Below are 6,433 nucleotides of genomic sequence, written 5' to 3' on the forward strand. Positions count from 1 at the left end.
GGCACACACTCCTGTTACCGGCTCATCTGGTGGCTGGCTGTAAAGAAATGTCATCTTTTTTGCCGTGGCTGGGGGTGGTGATGGTGGTGTTGCTGGTGTTCTGTCTCAGCTCTATAATCCATAAAGGAACAGAGACTTTAAGGTGTATCATGTTACTGGTTTGACAGGACTTGCATGCTAGAGAAGAGTTGCTCAAGTGACTTGCTACTTTTACAACCTCTTGCTAGAAGGAGCAAGAGGGAACAGGGAAGGGTGTAGAGGAGGACTGGAGCAGCCCCGTAGCCGGTGTGTGCCGCCAGCATCGCCCTCGTACAGCCGTCTCACCAGCAAAACGCAGGAGGAACAGAGCAGCTTATGGCCACTGCACGAAGCAGCTGCAGCGCAGGAAGGGGAATTTAACTGCGAGGCTGTGGGGCACAGCCCGCGTGGTAGCCGAAGCCTCGCGGGAATCACGCGGAGATGTCAAGCTCTCTAAAGGACCCTGAGATATGAACAGGAAGAACTTAGCAATTGTTGACTTGGTATTTCTTGCAAACGGAAGCAGCTGACGGCTTCCTCTTTATTTGCTTCTAGTCCAGTCCTTGGGCCGATAGGCCAGACCTTGCAGCAGGGCATGCCTGCTGGAGAAAAACTGCTAAAACCACCTCTTTGTTGCTGCTCCTGTAACCAGAGCGATCGAATTAACCAACCATAGATGTTGCTATACTCCTTGTACAGCCTTATCCAACTGGACGTTAAGTCTGGGGACATGGAGTATACCAATCAGTGTATTCTTTGATCTGCGTTTTAGTCCCTCGGTAATCATTAATGTGAACGAAACAATAGACAATGTGCTTCTGTCAGAAAAGGATGACAAAATGTGGTTTCGTGTAGCGGACTGAGAAAACTGGCCAGGACTGCCAAGATTAAGAGCCAAGTAGGTAAAAGGTAATTCCGACAGGGGGAGATCGCGACCACCGACTCACGGACCACCACCGACCCAAGTAATACCACCTACTCAAAAGAGAACAACAAAGAGGATAACTGAGTCTGCGCAGTAATTTACATATGGAACGAGCAAGTTTGTACCAATCGGTAGAAAGGACAATAATGAATATCTATGAATATGTAAATTTTTGATCTATAAATTGTACGGGAAAGGTGCGTAAGGTACGCACGTTAGGAGCAGCGATCCCGCGTGCATCCGGCGCTGTGAATAAAGAATGCCTGCTCTTTAATACTAAATTGCTGTTAAAGAGTTGTTTCTGATTTTACCGCGTTTTTCGGTAACACTCCTACCAGTCTGTCACGATCCACTGTCGGGCTGAACAATTTGGCAGAGGTTAAACCCCCTTGCTTTCCAACCGACCTCAGGGAATTCTGGGAGGTTGGGGGCGGCTGGGCTTAACTTCTGACTGACTCCAACGTGTTGCCGTGGCCACGTTCCTTCTACATTCTCGGGAACAGAACTAAGACTCAAAACGGAATCAAAGTGCCAAGTCCCTTCATTTGGCCAGCGATGGAGACGCGAGAGAAAAGCAGAGAAAGAGAGAAAAAAGGGAGAAAGGGGGGAGAGACAAAACGAGAGCGACACGAGAGTGTTGTAATACCTACCGCCGCGGGTCTGGGGCGGTCCGTCCTTCCGCGGGGTCCGTCCCTCCGTGCGGTCCGTCCTTCTCTGCGGTCCGTCCCTCCGCGCGGTCCGTCCCTCCGTGCCGACTGTGAGATTTGATTCTGCGCTTTTGAACAACTGAGGAGACGATAAGCAGTGAGTCACGTGTCTCTCTGATAATGTTTTCCTAGCGTAAGCTTACCTGGGGCTGGGGGCATGATATAATTCAATAGGCTGGAAAAGGAGAAAGAGGACAGTTACCCTTTTTCCTTGTGGTAAAGCTGCACTTGAGCCTGAGCTCTCAAGAAACACTGCTGAGTTTATTTCAGTAAAACTGAAATCGAGAGGTTCTAAGGCAGTGTTGCAAAGCCCTTCAGGATTCAAGGGACACCTGGAGTTATAAACGTGAAACGCTCTTTTTTCCAGGTCATAGACGTTAAATAAGTCCATCAATCGCTCTCTGAGAGCTTGCTTGCATATTTTTATGTATTTCAATATTGCTGGAAATTTTTTCAGTTTTCAAGTCCTTTAATGACGGTTCACGGTTTTTAGTATTTCGTATAAAACCAAGATGTTGCTGCTGACCCCACCTATTGAATAGTTGCGTGTTTTAATTGCCCAAGCCTCTGGCTGAGTATTCATGCCATTGAACGTTACTCACTGAAGGTGTGTGCGTGAGGCATGAATCCAACCTTCGTACCCAGGTGGCAAATAGGAGTTTCCCCAGGGACGGATCCAGAGCAGGGAATTAAGCTCTCACTGCACTGCGCTTTGGAGGAGGAGCGGGTTTGTGCCCCTTCTCTGAGTGGATGGTGAGCTGAGGGGTGTTTCGCCCTTAGGGAACCTGAAGCTAAGCCAAAGAATGTCGAGTGAGTTCAAAACCCTGCCCAAGCCTTTGGAACATCCCGGCTCTATTCACTGAGGCAAAGGAGTATTTTAGTTGAGCAACACTTATGCTGGGTAAAATGAGAGGATGAGAGGCTTTTGCTGCTTCAAATACTCATGGAAATGTCATTTTAAACGTGGTTCTTCAGACGAGATAAGTCTGCACCTCTTTTCTTAGCAGGACAAAACTTCTGAGCCTGTTCCCAGAGATAGAAAGAGCACAGGAATTCCGTGGAGTTCCATGGTGGAGGTGAAAGATCCCAACCCAAAGGGTGCTGTGCTGACAAGCAGTGGGAAATACGCGATGCCAGCTCTTCCTGCGTAAGTATGGAATGAATTGGACTGACCGAGCAGTGAACAAGAGAAACCACGCGCACAAGTGTGAGTGGCAATGCAACCGAACTGGCCAGCGCCTGCAGTTACGGGGGAGGAAGCACTGTCACTGCGTCTTAATCTTAAAATCTGTGACACTGTCTAACGTCGCAGTAGGGTGGTCCCCGTGTTCATGCCCCTGGAAGCTGGTTAAACCTGTGCTGTGCTAAGAACGTGTATTTCTGCAAAGCATTTTGGTGGTGTTTGTAGCGGAGTTGTTCTCTTTGAGAGGTCGTTTTGGTTCTGTTTGATGTTGCAAAGGCTCCTTGCAAAACGTAAGAAATTGCCGCTGGACTGAGATGTCCTCCCCCTCTGACTTCTATGAACTCCCGTGTGTGGAAGAGACAGAACTTTTCCTGTTGCTGTAAATTAAGAAAACACTCCTGTGTGCTGAGAGAAGCGGCTGTTTTAAACTGCACTTGGTAGCACTTCTGTTTTGCTGCCATGGATCTCCTTCTGGAGAAGCTGTAACACAGGCTCCTTCCCTTTCTAAAATGTAATCACTCAGAGACTAACTTGATCGGAGACTAACTTGGTGCTGCGCCTGCAATGTACGTTTGCCGTCTGGCAAAGGAGAGGTGGGATTCATTTCACCTGATTTCTCGCTGTCAAAAAGTTATTTTTCTGGTCTGAGCTAATTTCTTGCTTGATCAAAGGAAAGGGAGAGTTCTGCAGCAGGAAAATTGTTCCCCCCTCCCTCTTCTGGTGTTGTGGCTCTAGAAGAGTAGTTTAATCTGAAGGCCTATGTTTTAGAAGGCGAATGTGGAGTGAGAAGAATTCCACCTGTTCTCTTCCTTTGATAAAATCCAAAGCTTGGAAGAGTTTTCTTTGACCCATCTTTAAACTTTTCTCTCCCACCAGGCCCTCTCCCCCTCCAGGGAAGCTTCTGTGCGAGGAAAGAAGGAAAAGCCTCCCTTTTTGCCAGAGGAGCCATCGCCCTCTTCTTCCTCCTCATCCTGCTCTGGTGATCCTAGTCCAGATGAGTTGTTGTGTCTCATTTGTGAAGATACAATGTCCGATGCCGCTGTTAGTGCCTGCTGTGGAAGCAGTTCCTGTGACGGATGTAAGTGCAGCTCCCATGGTTGTTACTTCAAAACATCACATCTGATCTTCTGAAAGCAGAAAGAGGAGATCAGGGAATTACTTTGTCACCAGTTCTATTTAAGACTTAAGCAGAGCCTGAATAGGAAAGGACTTGTCTCACTTAAAGGGAAAAAAGGCAGGAAGCTTTTTTCCCTTTTTACGTATGTAGTTAAATCCTCTTGACAGGTGGAAGGAGGAGTTTGAGAAGAGAGCCTAACTGCGCAGGTGATTACAGTATTAGATATCAAACGCGTTTGGTTTGTCCGCAGCCCTTTCCCTCACACAAAATTATAGAGCCATCTCTGGTGCCTTCCTGTGGTCTGCAGCCAACGGGGAGCTGGGCATTTCATCCACACTCTTCTCCACGGGAGAGGTGGTTAAAAACTTCAGAGCTGTGCTGGTTGTAGCTGGGATAGAGTTAACGTCCTTCAGCGTCGCTGGCATAGTGCTGAGGGCACACTGATGTTTCAGCTGCTGTTAAGTAGCGGCTCCGTGTCGCTAAGTAGCGCCTCTACTAGTCAGGGGCCTCTCCAGCTTCCCGAGCTCTGCCCGACAGGTATGAGTGGCAGCGCCAGGGACCCCTCTGCCCGCCCAGCTCCATCACGGGTGATGCCCAGGTGCGAGGGCAGAAGGAGGCCCCGAGCCGTGCGTCAGTTGGCCAGAGTGAGTCGGCCAGCGTCAGTCGGCCAGCATCACCTGCCCGGACTCAGCTGGCTGGCGCCAGTCAGCGTCAGCGTCTGTTGTCGGGAGTCAGTCAGGACTTAATCCTGTCGGCACCGCTGACCCCCCGTCTGGGGTGTGGGGCTGAGCGCGGTGGTTCAAGTGCCGCCTTAGGCCCGTCAGTCAGGGTGGCTGTGTCAGCCTTGGCTGGCAGCTGTCACCTGTGTTTGGGCACACGGTGCCGTGTCCTGCTCTGCTGAGGGCGGCTCCTCATTCCCTGCCTGCTTCAGCTCGTTTTCCTGCATCCACATGCCTGGGGTTTGCTGGTTTAAGGCAGTGAAACGAACTTAATCAGGCTTCCCTTAACTTTGTGTCTTCTGCCTAGTGAGCCGTCGGACAGAGCTTTGGAGGAAGAATGGTGACAAGCCCCTGCTGGTGTGGTGGTGTTTTACTGGTGTGGAGGAGAGGATACTTCAGTTGGTCGGAACGAGTCCCCAAACCCCTGGGCCTGTCGCGTGGGCTGCCAACGTTTCCGCAGTTCCCCTCGTCGGGCGGCTGTTTGCAAGGGGTGTGTTTGAGCACTGGGGGTTCAGCAGCCGCCGGGCCCTGGCCCTGGGCAGCCTGCTCTGGGTGACCCTGCCTGCGCAGGGGCTGGACCAGCTGCCCCCAGGGATTCCGGAAGGCCTTTCTCTCCCTTGTGACTCCGTGACTCTGGAACCGGTGCTGCGAGGGGCCAGCGCTGTGGGAGCACTGGGAACGTTGTCTTCGCTGGGCTCTGCCTCTGTCAGGACGGCTGCGTGTGTGCTCTGCCCTGAGACACTCGGCGCCTGCGCCCGTCTGTCCAGGTACGCCAAGCAGTGTGCAACAGAGCACACTTTCAGGAGTGACCTGAGGAGCTTTTGCTAGCTTTGCCGCGTTGGAGAGGGACTGCAGCTCCTGCATGCAGGAATAGTCGTGTTGGAGAATAACCATAGGAGGCAGCTGGGTAAAGTGGCTCTAGTGTCAAACGCTGATGTGTCTTGGGTTTGGGTTTTTTCATGTAAAGGGAAATGAAATCTGTGGTCTGCATCAGATACGGGATCGGGGCTGTTGGGGGCTGTATTTCTGGGGAAAATGTCACTGAACCAGTCATTAATAGTGATTCAGAAAGCTCTATAATTGTGATCTTTCCCTGCTGTTCAACAAAGCGGATGCTGTTTTTTCTCAACAGAGCATAGTTTTTCTTCCATTTCTTCTTCTTTGGCTTCTTCCCACTCTTTGTCCTCTTTCCTTAGACAATGTGACCCGAGCAGTGTCAGGCAATGGTGTCCCTTCTCTGACCACCAAGTAACTAACGCTTCCCTGAGATCACTTTAGCTTCCACATCTGGCTGAGTGAAAGAATGACGCCCGTCAGCCTCAGCCTCCCTCCGTGCGAGAGTGAGCCTCTACGTGCACGAGGGAGTCCAGAGTTGACTGAGAGTGCCTTGGGTGCTGCCCTTTCTAAAAGCAAAGGGGTTTCTTGCAGCTCTCCTTGCAAAGTGAGTGTGTGGTTTCACACGTGCATGAGCTAGCAGGACGGCTTACGGCCACAGAATGGAGATGGGCAAATCCCCTCTCGTTCTCCCCAGTGCAGTGTCCTGCCTCCTTCCTTGTGCCAGCTTTTATGCTTGCTGGCTCTCTCTGCAACCCCGTTTCACTCTCTAAGCTGGTGGGAAACTCTCTGCTCTTGTGGGTGCGTTCCCTGTCTGCTTGGGGAGTTAATGTGGCTCCTAAGGAGCTCTAAAACGTGTGCAGGTCAGGGCAAGGGAAGGCACAGGGATACAGGAGCAGAAGGAAGGAGCAGATGGAGAGAGGGGGGCAG

This window comes from Phalacrocorax aristotelis, unplaced genomic scaffold, assembly GCF_949628215.1.
Source record: "Phalacrocorax aristotelis unplaced genomic scaffold, bGulAri2.1 scaffold_34, whole genome shotgun sequence".
NCBI lineage: Eukaryota > Metazoa > Chordata > Aves > Suliformes > Phalacrocoracidae > Phalacrocorax > Phalacrocorax aristotelis.